Source organism: Lathyrus oleraceus, chromosome 1 (genome assembly GCF_024323335.1).
Source record: "Lathyrus oleraceus cultivar Zhongwan6 chromosome 1, CAAS_Psat_ZW6_1.0, whole genome shotgun sequence".
Classification (NCBI taxonomy): Eukaryota; Viridiplantae; Streptophyta; class Magnoliopsida; order Fabales; family Fabaceae; genus Lathyrus; species Lathyrus oleraceus.
In genome coordinates this window covers 439,010,537-439,025,078 of record NC_066579.1, presented here as the reverse complement: position 1 = coordinate 439,025,078, position 14,542 = coordinate 439,010,537, and the positions used below count along the sequence as shown (strand labels likewise).

The following is a 14,542-nucleotide window of genomic DNA, read 5'->3' as shown; positions in this document are numbered from 1 at the left end:
TTGATTCTGATACATGGTCAAGCTTCTCTGATTGCTCTTTGTTGAAATTTCCCTGACGTCAAGTACTGACTTGCAGTTGAAATTGTTTATTCAGAAACGGTAATTTTAATGCGATACTCATGCAGGTGTTGAAAAGAATTATTATTGAAATGATGTGATAGTGTGTGGCGAATGAACCATTTCAATCCAAACGCAATGATGATTTAACAATGTGAAGGATACAACAAGAAGATTGTACCAAAGTAAAAGATTAGCAAATTTTTAGGAGTCAGTTTACGCAACCTTGTTGTAGTATGCTTTCAGAATAAACCCTGCTTCAATTAGGTCTTTTAAGGGTTGTAACGTGGCTTGGTTCACGGTTATCGAAACAAAGGATATGAGGCTCAAAATTGTTTCTGTACCCACCCTTCTTCTTGATAAACTCCAGTCCTATGCTCAGTTAATTCAACATACATATTCAACTTTTAAGAGAGTTTGTAGGTGTAAGATCTCTTGAAATGACAGACACTTTATTTTGCTCTTCATGGATATTGGTGACCCTTTGATTCTTGATATGGTGGTCACTAAATCTTTTTTTTATTTTGTTGAAGGTTTTCGTGACCTCATTTGATTTTGTTTTGATCCCTAACTTTTGCATGGACCGCTTTTTGAAGCTTTAGTCCATCGAGATTGCCCCGGTTTTTGCCTAAGTCTCCTTTTGGGGTATCGACTTAGCGGGCTTTTTATTGATTCCCTTTTTTAGAATGTGACTGCCAAGTCATTGGTCATTGAAGAACAACCGTCATAACATTTTGATTTTTCAAGGTTCCTTCGACACTTTAGGCTGTGTGCGAAGAATGTCATGTAGTTGATCCACAGACGAGATATTTCATCTTGTAATTTGAATGCATAGTTAGATTAACTGAACACTACCCTTCCCCAGGTTAAATGTAACATTTTTTTTTAGATTCGAAAGAAACTCCTACTTCTAGGCTCGAAGTGGTTGACTAGGGATTAACTCCTTATCTCTCCAGTGTTTGGGATTTTGAAACAATGCCTGTACATCATCAGCAGGATTTTATCTGAAAGCATGTAGTCAGCAATTATGGGTATCTTGTTTTCATCATCCTCCCTCAAATCTTTGCCAAAACAAAAGTTATGATAAAGAAAAGTGAATGGGAGAAACACTGATGTATTTTTTGTTTTTGATATAAGAGAAGAAAAAAATGAGCGAATGCGAGATAATTAATTCAAAACATGCATCATTACTTCATCAATATTACCATTAAAAACAACAATGTTTAAACACAAGCAGCTTTTAACAACAAAGAAACTACAAATGCAAAAATAGAAACAAATCAGTCCAACCATTGCCAGTGTTGAGGATGTCTTCCTGTCTGAACAGTAGAGTACAATAGAGTTATCAACTGGGGTTTGCACAAGTTGAGGTTGGGTAAGACCATTTACTGTAGCTAGCATAACATTCTCAACAACTGCAGTCTGCTGAATGTTGTCTTCCTTCTTTGCTAAAACTAGCATAGCTTCCACAAGTTGGTCTAGCTGATTTTTCATCGAGTCCACATCTCCTCTCAATGCGATATGACTTTGCTCCAACGGATCCATGATCTTTCAAGAGCTACTTTAAGTCTGATATGAGTGTCGGGAAATCAACTACAGGTTATGGACGAAGGACAAATGAGTTTTTTGGTATATTTTTTTTCGTGGAAAATGATATGAAATTTATGATGATGAATGAAAATGTAATGATATGTGTATGAATGTAGTGACATGTTTAGGATCACAAGTTCAAGGTGTTCTAAGATGGATCAGCATAACGGGTAAACGGCGAGTATCTCTGATTAATGTAACCCCAGGGGTAGGCTCTACAGTTGGTAGGTTCCTAGAGTCACAGATATTTCTCGAGAACGTCACTGTCGTGACGAAGACTCGTCGGACAATAATATCCTTAAGAAGATATCGTCTAGGTGAGGTCTTCGTATTATCCCAACAAGGAAGGCTCCATGGGGATTCTACTACACAACTCTTGAGTCCAAGGTTCTAACAAGGTTCTCAGAGTCATAGATCGAGGTTGGAAATATTACTGTAAGATAGTAATACGTCCAAGGGATCTCATCTGATTGGGGCTTTCGTATTAACCCAACAAGTCTGAAACTTCGTAGGTTAATACTACATAACCGCCGGATAGATTGGGTTAAAAGGTCCCTAGAGTCATTGATCCAACTTGAGAATACTATCGTCGTGACGAAAACTCGTCGGGCAATAATATCTCAAGAGAATCTCCTCTAGGCGGGGTCTTCGTATCTTCCCAACAAGGAAGACTCCTTGTGGGCGCCCACTACGCAACCACCAACTTAATCTTATGGTTTTTCTCAGACTCGGGTGGAGAGCCTATCTCACAAAGTATCACTAACCAGAGGCCCCCAAATAAGACATAGTCAATAAATCACAATATAATAATTATGACAGAATAATAATAGCAGAATAGAAAAATAACAGACAAACAAACAAGATTAACACACAATACAGAAACTGAACTAAATTAGGTTTCACTCTCCTGTGCTTCGAGTTATTCCCCAGCAGAGTCGCCATCTGTCGCATCTCGAAAAATACGATTCCTCGCGATGGTCGCGGAAAAATTAATGTTCGAACAGAGTCGCCACCGAACTTTATTTATCCTAACAAAGGGATAGGAAAATATCGATAAAACCTTTAGGAAATAGAATAATGGTCGTCGCAACCATATTCGGGTTCGGGAGTGGATTACGTAAGGGGAAGGTATTAACACCCCTTACGTCCGTTGTACTCAACGGGAACCTTTTAGTTCTAATTTGCATTTCGAGTGTTAATTTATGTTTGTTTGTTATCTTTAGGTTATAAAATATTAGAAATTGAAATAGATGGGAACCTCGGAAAAGGAAAGGGGAGGTTTTTTATTAGTGTGCTCGCGAAGATACAGCAATCTCCTGCCTACGTATCCTTATGGTATAATAAGGAAATCAGAGCATTCGTAGTTCGGGGAACTACGGTTGGTTGGTGTCTTTTAGTGAACAGCTATTTTAGATCATGCTCTAAAGGCTAAACGTTGGCTTGTCTACTCTCGGCGGAGGCTTAAGCACTAGTTTGTTGTGCACGTTAGAAGAGATTAAACAGTGTTCTTTTGAAAAGAGTTTTGATCACACGAGGGTGATAAGTTGGATTAATATGTTGGATATTTTGTTTGGTTGATATGTTTTTGGTTGGATGACGATTACTCGGATATTCGAGTAAGACAACTCATATCCTAAAGTCGGGAAAGGGAATAGAAAACTCTAGACCACCTTCTTTTTTACCCTTAATTATAGAAAGGATTGGATAATAATTAAGGTGTTTTGAAAGGATGACGAATACTCGGATAATCGAGTAAGACAACTCGTATCCCAATAATCGGGAAAGGGAATAGAAGACTCTAGACAACTTTCTTTTTCATCTGAGTGATTATGAAAATAGGTTTATGTATGGTTGATGTATTTTTTAGAATGAACGACAAGTGCTTGAATGGATGAGTAAAACAACTCATATCCAAGCATTTGAGAAGAGCAATTGAAAACTCAAGACCATCTCCCTTTTCGTACAGTTCGTTATGAAAATGATTTGATTAAATTGTATGTTTGTAAAAATGACAATTGTTCGACTGACCGAGTAAGAGAACTCGTGTTCAAACAACCGAGGAGTGAAATTGAAAACTCAAAGTCAACTCCATTTTCTTTTAGCTCATTGTGAAAATATTTTGATTTAATCGGGTTTAGGAAGTTTGTAGAGGAACGATAATAACTTGACTAACCAAGTAAGAGAACTTGTATTCAAATAGTCGTGGAGAAAAAATTGAAGACTCAAAGTTATCTCCCTTTCGGTTTATTGTTACAAAAATGATTCGGTTTGATTGTGTTTATGTTTAAGCGGATAAAAATGACAATTATTTGACTAACCAAGTAAGAGAACTCGTATTCAAATAATCGAGGAGAGGAGTTGAAAACTCAAAACCATCCCCCTTTTCACATTTTTATTTATTGTAAGAATGTTTTGATTTAATAATGCTTAAGTGGGTTTAGAAATGACGATTATTCGACTAACCGAGTAAAAGAACTCGTATTTGAATAATCGAGGAGAGGAGTTGAAAACTCAAAACCATCCCTTTTTATTTCCAAATTATGAAATGGTATTTAATCGTGATTAGGTACCTTTTAATTAATTTTAAATAACAATACTCGATGTTGGATCGAAGTTTTAAATTGGATTTGCGAATAAATTGAATTTTATTTTAGTGTATCAATCATCTACTCGATTATTCAATAACCGAATAGGTCTCATTGTAAGAAAGCCCAAGAGTAAGCTATGTGAGGTTGACGGCGATGCTTGAAAGCAATCGACTTACAAAGGTATTTGAAAAAAATGGCTCGACTTTGAATCGAGAAGTATGTGATTTATTTTGAAATCGGCTCGGATTATTTAAAATCGATGAAAGCGACGTGATTTTGTCTATGGGTAAAACAACAATTTCAATTATTATAGTTTAATCAAATTAAATTTCTAATTATAAAGATCCTAATTAAAATTAGTTCTAAATCTAAAACCTCATCCAAATTTCTAACTAAAGCTAATATTTCTAATTATATTTAAAAGAATATTTCTAATATTTTCTAATTAACTTAAAAATTCTAAAACTATTATTTAATTCTAATTTTTTATTCTAACCCAAACAAATTTTCTAATTAGGATTTTAATATTTCTAACCTAACATTTTTAATTACTTTATTTAATTTCTAAATGATCTATTAAGTCCTAGTTAAGCTAATTAATCAAATAACAGATCAATGCTATTTCTAAGGACCAATTAACAAACAATAATTAAAGAAAAAGGTGCATGTGGGCCTTGTACACGCGTGCTAAGCCCAGTTAGAGATAGGGTACTCTGTTATGTGAATGTGTACGCATTCAGAATTTCATTTTGGTGAAGTTAGAATTCCTCACCTGTTCAGTGAGTTGCTAGGAGGAAGAAAAAAAACAGATCGGCCGGGAGAAGAATCTTGTCGTATCGCCGCCGTCAATGGTGCCAAAATGGTGAAACCGCCGCGCTCCCTGCTCCGACCTCCTCTAACCGAAACGGTAAACAAACCTCCGCGCCGATGCAGGATATCTCAGCAAGCGACGACGAGGATGACGGCTTCGTCGATGACGCCAACTTCGTGAATCCGGTGACCTCTTCGCACTAGCCACTCCTTCCTCTTACTTTTCTTTCACTATCGATCTGCTTCTGGTAAGGTGTGATTATGGTGCTCTTTGAGAAGAATTGCTTTTTTTGCTATGTTTATGTTGTGTGTTCTAGGGTTTTTAGAAGAAATAGCTTTGTGTGTGGTTGCTGTTGTTGTTTTAGAGTTTTGAAAAAAAAAGCTTTGCTGCGTTTGTTCTTGCCATGCCGTTCTGGTTTTAGGAAAAAAAGTGATTCTTTGTTGTTGTTGTGGTTTAAGGTTTTTTAGAAGAAATAGCTTACTGTGTTGTGTCTCTTTGGAGTTAACAGAGAAAAAAAACTTGGAAAATTTCTTTTGGATTTTTATCAAAACGTGTTACTGTTAATTAGTTTTGTGGTTTATATACATGAATGTTGGTTTCTGAGACAACTTGTTGGATCCTATTTCCAGATTTTGTGGGATGATTAATCTATGGATTTAAAGTTGTTTATTTGATAATGCAGTGTGTTTCTGAGCGCTTCCTTTGATTCATTGTGTAACATATTAATATGCTCTTTCTATTAATTATTTTCCAGATTTTTAAGTGCTTATTTGATAAGCTGTTTTTAATTTTGAATTGGTTTTGCAGGTGAAGTGAAAGTGATGTTGATGCTGATTGATTGAAAAAGGGGGGGGCTGTTATTCAACAGGTTTTGGGAAAGTTTTGAAGAGTTGGTTTTGAATTGGGAACTTCCAAAAGAGCTTTTGGAAGAGTCTGTGAAATTTGCTTCAAACTTGTGTTTACAGCTTATTCTAATTTTTTTAATAAAATTATTTTTGATGTAACAGAGGTTTTTTTGGATTATGAACTTAGGGATTGCTTGTAACATGTGCAAATTTAATTTGGAATTTTTCTTTTTGGACAGTTATGTAATTGTTTTGGATTATTAGGAATTTTTGGATTAGTTAGGATATATTAACTGTAAGAAAAATTGGGTTAGACGTGTAACACTTTGAATCATTTGCAAAATTTACATAATTTTAATTTAAGTTTTTTTTGTTATTTATGTGGATACTTTACGGTTATTATGTAACATTTGGATTAAATTGGAATATCACTTGAGCATTATTTGGAATATGATTTGGGAATATTATTTGTGGAATTAGTCTCTCTCTCTTTTTTCTTCTTTTTTTTTTATATTAAACTTTGTCTTAACAATTTAATTGTATTAACCAGTAGAATATTTAAATTATAATTCAAACCAAAAATGAATTGGGCCCAACAATGCAATTTAATGGACCTTTAATTTGATTGATTTTAACACATTAATATTATCGAAAAACACATTAATATTATTGAAAATAAAATATGCCAAAAAGGCCTAAGATAAAAACATGTCACAAAATGTTGCACTTTCAAACTTTGATCATAGAAAACTAATTGAATACCCATGCACACAATATCTTAATCCTAAACCAACATACTCACTTAGCTTAAGGATTTTTATGAATGGTTTAAAGATTTGGTATATGTACTTCGGACGTGCAAATAGGTTTAATGATGAGTGATCATAAAAAACATCCATGGCTCTTAATACCTTACTAATAATCAAATGCATTTTGAATTAGTAGTGTAAAAAGGTTCAAACCACATTTTAAATTATGGACAAATTTATGCAAATGGGCTTTTGAAACAAAGAGATCTCATGGGTAAACCACAAATGGCCGGACAAAATTGGGGTATGACAGCTGCCCCTATTTAATTACCTCAAACCGGTAAGTGATAATGACAGTAGTCTTTACACATTCACGGTAGGAGATAATTAAATACAAGAAGACCCAGATTGAGATGTTTTTGGTTGGATGACAATTACTTGGATAGTCGAGTAAGACAACTCGTATCCTAACAATCGAGAAAGGGAATAGAAAACTTTAGACCACTTTCTTTTTCATCCTTAATTATAGAAAGGCTTTGATAATAATTAAGGTATTTTGGTTGGATGACGATTACTCGGATAATCGAGCAAGACAACTCGTATCCTAATAATCGGGAAAGGGAATAGAAGACTCTAGACTGCTTTTTGTTTCATCTGAGTATTTATGAAAATAAAGTTGTATATGGTTGACGTATTTTAGAATGACGACAAGTACTTGAATGATTGAGTAAAACAACTCATATCCAAGCATTTGAGAAGAAGAGTTGAAAACTCAAAACCATCTCCTTTTCGTATAGTTTGTCATGACAATGATTTGATTAAGTTGTATGTTTGTGAAAAAATGACAATTGTTTGACTGCCCGAGTAAGAGAACTCGTATTCAAACAAATGGGGAGAGAAGTTGAAAAACTCAAAGTCATCTTCCTTTTCATTTAACTTATTATGAAAATAATTTGATTTAATCGGGGTTTAGAAGTTTATAACGAAATGACGAGTGTTTAACTGACTTGTATTCAAATAGTCGAGGAGAAAAATTGAAGACTCAAAGTTATCTCCCTTTTCGTTTCTTATTATAAAAGGATTTGATTTGTTTGTGCTTAAGTGGATTAGAAATGACGATTATTCGACTAGTCGAGTAAAAGAATTCGTATTCAAACAATCAAGGAGAGGAGTTGAAAACTCAAAACCATCTCCTTTTTTCACTTCTAAATGAAATAGTATTTAATTGTGATTAAGTATTTTAATTTAATTTTAATAAAGAATACTCGATGTTGGATTGAGGTTTTAAATTTGCATTTTGTGAATGAATTGAATTTATTTAGTGAATAATTCATCTAATCGATTAATTAAAATCGAATAGGTCTCATTGTAAGAAGGTCCAAGAGTAAGCCATATGAGGTTGATGGCGATGCTTTAAAAGCGATTGTCTTACAAAAGGTGTTTGAAAATGGGCTCGACATTGAATCGAGAAGTATGTGATTTAGTTTTTTGAAACTTGATTAAAATGATTTTTAAATCGGTGAGATTGAAATAATCTTGTCACAATTGTAGCACACCATACATATGTATTCAAGAATTGGTACAAATAAGTAAATACAAAATAATAATGTGCACAAACTTCACACAATGAATAATTGCATAAATTATATCCAAATAATAAATGATGGTAAAAATAATAAAAATTAATTAATTAAATAATGGTAAATTATATAATTAACTTAGGAATTAATAATAATAGGAATTTGATTAGTGGATAAGAACCTTATTTAGGTTAAGTAAATAATTAAACATTAACTATAAATGGATAAAGAAATAAAAATAAAAAACAAAAAAAGACAATTGGGCCTTGGAGTAAACTAAGCCCAGGTGGGCGCTACCAATCCCCACCAAGGGGGTGCGAAAAGCCAACGGATTTGGGCCCAATTCGGAGGCCCAGTCTCAAGATAAAGCCCCAAGAGTTCCTGGTCAAACTTGTTGACCTTAAGCCAACAAAATCTGACCGCCCGATACAAGGATCTGACCTAGTCAAATAGTCAGAAGAGAGGAACGGCCAGGGGAACACCGTCATACGATGGAGGGATCCACACGGGATCCCCTGGTTGACTCAACAATCAACCACACACGACGCACTCAGGGCAAACCACTTGGCCTCCATGCACTCTCCTCTCACCAATATACAAAACCAAACTTGAGAGAGAGAGAGAGTTCATTTGACAATCTCGTGTCTCTCTCCTCAATCAAAACCTCTCTCACGCTCTGCAACTTCCGACCCCACCCACGGCCAAAACCCTACCGGAGAAGACGGTGGTTGCCGGCCAACGACGGCGGCGCCACCTTCTCCTCCAGCGAACCACCGCTCCAACAACCAAACCTTAAACACCAACCCCCCTTATCTTGGCCGGAGAATCCAAATCCGACCTTAAATTCCTCTAAATCTCCCTCAAATAACCAGATCGACACTCAAAACAAAATGAGCAAACTCAAACTTCGATCAAACAACAACTCATCGCAACCAAACAAAACCTAAACTCCTTTCAAACAACAAATCAAAAACCAAACAGCAACCAAAACAGTTTAAACATAAACCCTAATTTCAAAATTAAAGCTTCTACAGTCGCGATTTAAGGAAAATAACAGGGGGTTTTTACTCAGTTCACAAAGATGAATGTAATGGTATGGAGATTTTAGGCAAAGGAGGGAGAAAAAAGACTACTTGATCGGAGTCGGTCCGGCGACGACGTCTCCTCCGGCGCAATTCAGATAAGCCCTCTTCTATCGTTTAAAACTCTCTTCGCCTTCCTTTGTTTTCTTTTTGAATGCCATGTGGTTGTGTTAAATGGAAAAAATTATTTTTAATTTCTTGCCTTTTTTTTTATTCACCGTCGTCTGTTTCTTAATGTCCTGTTCTCTGGGTATTTAAGTTATTTATCTTCTTCATGATGAGTTTATTAAGTCTTAAGATAATTTGTCAGGATATCTTTCTCATCCCAGATTTCGTGGGATTATTATTTTGTGGATTCAATACTGTTTAGACTTATAGCGAAATACCTTTTTGGGTGTTCATGGTGGCCCTCTGTGCAAAGCTTTAAACTGATCAAAGTATTCATTATTCTTCAGTTTTTTAAGTACTTATTGATAAGACTTTTGACTTAAGTTGATTTCTTTGCAGGTCACACAAGTGAAATGACCCTAATTGAGGAGAAGATTGGTTGCGCCAGCTCTATGAGGCAGTTGGATTGTAGGGTGCTTTGGCCTAAAGGATGGTTTTGGCAATGGCTTTTGAAAGTTCTGTTTTCAAACTACTGGATATGCATCAATTATGTTTATTCAAAATCATTAAGATGTAACACTTTATATATATTTTTGGATAATGTGTATTATTTTTGGACTGTTGTAATATATGTATGATTCTAGCTTAAGACCTTATTGGTGTAATTAATTACAATGCTCAAACTTTAGAGTAATGTCTTGCTGAAAACTTATTTGGGCCATAATGAAATAAAAATGGACGTTCACAAATGGTTGCCCTTTAGTTATGTTTATTATTAGCTTAAATAATCATTAAAGGAACAACATGAAACGCGCACCATAAGTACTACAAGCTCAACTCCAATCATGAAGCCAACAAAGGGTCACAACGCATAGGTCTTGTAAAATATGAGAGCCTTAAAACATTGTCCATCACAATAGTCTCTTCCAATAATTAACCTTAGCTTAAAACAAACAAATGCATGATTCAAAAATGCAACTTGAATTTAGATACTTATGAAGGATTAAGACTTGGCACAAATATTTGGGATGTAGAAATGGGCTTGCAACCTTGGGCTAATCAAATGATCATTTAGAAATAAAATGGCTTTTAATACTTGCTAATAAGAAAGTGGACTTGGATTAGTATGTGTAACAGAGATTTGAACCACACTTTGGACTTGCAATATTAATTATGGACATGTTGATGGGAGTGGGCCCTTTTTTAAAACCAAAAGATCTTATGGATAAACCAAAATGGGCCTCGTTAACCAATAAGTCCCAAAATGCGCATGCCATCCCATGCTTTAGTAACAGCAATAAGAGACAAACGCAACAAATGCTTTCTTGAGTCATGTACAAGAACTTAACAGATGAAATGTCACTGAAAGATTTGTTGAAAATTTGATGCCACTGAGAGTTTTCTTTAGAATAATCATGTGAGTATTGGATGTTCCTTTAGAAATGATGGGGAGTTTGGAATAGCTTAGGGCTGAGAAACCCTAAGATAGAGTTTATGCCTTATAACTTCTGGTGGTGAATGTTGGTGAAAGATTTTTCTTACCCAAACAAAATTGGGGTATGACACCCATCTAGTTGGTTTCGCGTTTAAGTGTTAGCGTGATATCGTTTGTGAACTTCTACCAGAAAAGATAAAGAAAGAAAGGAAAGACTTATGGTTTTTTAATATTAATGTGTCTGACAAGATTTCGCAATCCTGCTCCTATGTATCTTCAGGTGCTATGAAGAACTCAAGGCTTACGTAGTTCTACTCAAAGAGAACTACTGGGTAGATTGCTTTTAAAGAGAATGATGTTTGGATCACATTTGAGTGATTAAACCTTTACTTGTTGCTCGCTCTTGGAGGTTGAAGTCTTTGCTTGTTTTGCATCAAAATGGATGTTGCATACTCTTTTCTAAAAATATTTTCGGGGTCGCATAAGGGCGGAAAACAAGTTTGATGAGTTTTAGTTGATTTTAGCGGAGACAGGAATCCAAACAGGGAGCTCTATTGCAGTACTAAGATACCCGAAAAAGAAGAGGCCTAAGCCCAATCACTCTCTTTTCATCCAAAAGTTTGTTATGAAAATGTGTGGCAAATTAGAGTCGAGCCTTCATATTCAGAGCTTGGTGTCTTACCCATCATAATTCCTTGTTGTGCCTCCTTCTTTCTTATTTCTGCAAAAGTTTCACGAAGAGTTGGCAATGGTATTTTTCCCAAACCTCTACCTCATACCTCATAAAGGTCTTTATTGAGCCCGACGGGAAACATGAATACACAATCACTTTTTTGCATCTTGAGAAACAAAACATTGTCTTCTGTGCACCTTCAATTGTCATCTTAACAGAGATCCAACTCTTGTCACATTGTCAACATCTCATTACAATAAGCAGTTACACACCTGTCACCTTGTTTCGGATGTCATAACTTTGATTTAAAACCTAAAATTTGGGAGGAATTTTGAATATCAGGGTATGTTTCCTTAATAGCTTCCCACACATCCTTTGCGGAAGGTAAAAACATATAAGGCTTATATATTCCAGTTTCCATTAAGCTTATCAGTCACGCAATAATCAAGGAGTTTTCAGACTACCATTGTTTGTAATAAGAGTCTCTTGTTTTCGGTTCAGCTACTACTCCTGTGATGAAACCAAATTTCCTTTTACTATCCAATACCAACCAAACGGTTTGAGCCCATTCATTATAATTATTCTCATTCATTTTAGGGATATTGACCTTGAGGAAGTATGAGGAACCCTCTTGATCATTACCGCCTATGTTGGAATAACTGTCACCAAAAACGATGTTGTTCTTGTTTCCATTGTTGTCGTCATTACTGCCAAAAACAATGTTGTTATTGTTTTCATTGTTGTCGTCATTACTACCACAGTTTGTGACCACCGATGATTCCTCTCGTACGCCATCTCTACGACCATCTTTATTTTCGCGACCACCGTCCGACTCAGGTTGCGGTTGTTCGCCATGGTTGGATCATATCTAAGCCTGTGCTGGGGAAGGTCCAGTGTCCTCTTTAGGAGCAGCTCGTAGAGGATCCAGTAGATCAGTAGTGACAGAAATGTCAAGACAAAATCAAGAGCATGCTTCAGCGTCTGATCTTGGACCCGGTACACAGTTTCCAAAGCCCGCTGAAGGAACTCCTGAGACTTCTTACATGTGGAAGCTAGGTATTCCTCAAGACCTTTCAGAGATTCATCCATATCATCCTTCTTCTTCTGAAGATTTTCTTATCCACTTCAAATTCACAACATGCCTTTTATCGTGGCGCAAAAAATACTCGAACGTAAGGAACGCCCAAAATATAAATAAAACAGAGTCGTCGCTGAACTTTATTTATTCCCAAAGAGGGAAAGAGGAAATATCGATAAAACTCACTAAAATACAAAAAGAAATGGATGTCGTAACCAAATCGGGTTCTAAAGTCGGTTATGAAAGGGAAAGGTATTAGCACCCCTCACATCCATCGTACTCGATGGGACCCATCTAGTTAGTTTCGCGTTTAAGTGTTAGCGTGATATCGTTTGTGAACTTCTACCAGAAAAGATAAAGAAAGAAAGGAAAGACTTATGGTTTTTTAATATTAATGTGTATGACAAGATTTCGTAATCCTGCTCCTATGTATCTTCAGGTGTTATGAAGAACTCAAGGCATACGTAGTTCTACTCAAAGAGAACTATTGGATAGATTGCTTTTAAAGAGAGTGATGTTTAAATCACATTTGAGCGATTAAACCTTTACTTGTTGCTCGCTCTTGGAGGTTGAACTCTTTTCTTGTTTTGCATCAAAATCGATGTTGCATACTCTTTTCTGAAAATATTTTCGGGGTCGCATAATGGCGGAAAATAAGTTTGATGAGTTTTAGTTGATTTTAGCGGAGACAGGAATCCAAGCAGGGAGCTCTACTTCAGTACTAAGATACCCGAAAAAGAAGAGGCCTAAGCCCAATCACTCTCTTTTCATCCAAAAGTTTGTTATGAAAATGTGTGGCAAATTAGAGTCGAGCCTTCATATTCAGAGCTTCGGGGTGTCTTACCCATCATAATTCCTTGTTGTGCCTCCTTCTTTCTTATTTCTGCAAAAGTTTCACGAAGAGTTGACAATGGTATTTTTCCGAAAACTCTACCTCATACTTCATCAAGGTATTTATTGAGCCCGGCGAGAAACATGAATACGCAATCACTTTTTTGCCTCTTGAGAAACAAAACATTATCTTCTGTGCACCTTCAATTGTCATCTTAACAGAGATCCAACTCTTGTCACATTGTCAACATCTCATTGTAATAAGCAGTTACACACCTGTAACCTTGTTTCGCATGTCATAACTTTGATTTTAAACCAAAAATTTGGGAGGAATTTTGAATATCATAGTATGTTTCCTAAATAGCTTCCCACACATCCTTTGTGGAAGGTAAAAACATGTAAGGCTTACATATTCCAGTTTCCACTAAGCTTACCAGCCACACAATAATCAAAGAGTTTTCAGACTACCAATGTTTGTAATGAGAGTCTCTTGTTGTCGATTCAGTTACTGCTCCTGTTAAGAAACTAAATTTCCCTTTGCTATCCAATACCAACCAAACGGTTTGAGCCCATTCATTATAATTATTCTCATTCATTTTAGGGATATTGACCTTGAGGAAGTATGAGGAACCCTCTTGATCATTACCGCCTATGTTGGAATAATTGTCACCAAAAACAATGTTGTTCCTGTTTCCCTTGTTGTCGTCATTATTGCCAAAAACAATGTTGTTATTGTTTTCATTGTTGTCGTCATTACCACCACTGTTTGTGACCACCGACGATTCCTCTCGTACGCCATCTCTACAACTATCGTTGTTTTCGCGACCACCGTCCGATTCAGATTGCGGTTGTTCTCCATGGTTGGATCCTATCTAAGCCTGTGCTGCGGAAGGTCGAGTGTCCTCTTTAGGAGCAGCTCGTATAGGATCTAGTTGATCATTAGTGACAGAAATGTCGAGACAAAATCCAGAGCATGCTTCAGCGTCTGATCTTGGACCCGGTACAGAGTTTCCAAAGCCCGCTGAAGGAACTCCTGAGACTTCTTCCATGTAGAAGCTAGGTATTCCTCAAGACCTTTTAGAGCTTCATCCATATCATCTCTCTTCTTCTGAAGA

General features: G+C 36.0%; 1 protein-coding gene and 1 long non-coding RNA gene across 2 annotated transcripts in view; one reads left to right on the top strand and one right to left on the bottom strand.

Moving 5' to 3' along the window:
* The window catches only part of LOC127080982 (uncharacterized protein YNL011C), a 110,314-nt gene that overhangs the window by 79,130 nt on the left and 16,642 nt on the right, over window positions 1-14,542 (bottom strand). The window lies entirely within an intron of this gene.
* On the top strand, window positions 4,880-6,271 carry LOC127081010 (uncharacterized). The gene is made up of 2 exons (XR_007788057.1): window positions 4,880-5,298; window positions 5,854-6,271. It is a non-coding gene; the product is annotated as an uncharacterized LOC127081010 (long non-coding RNA).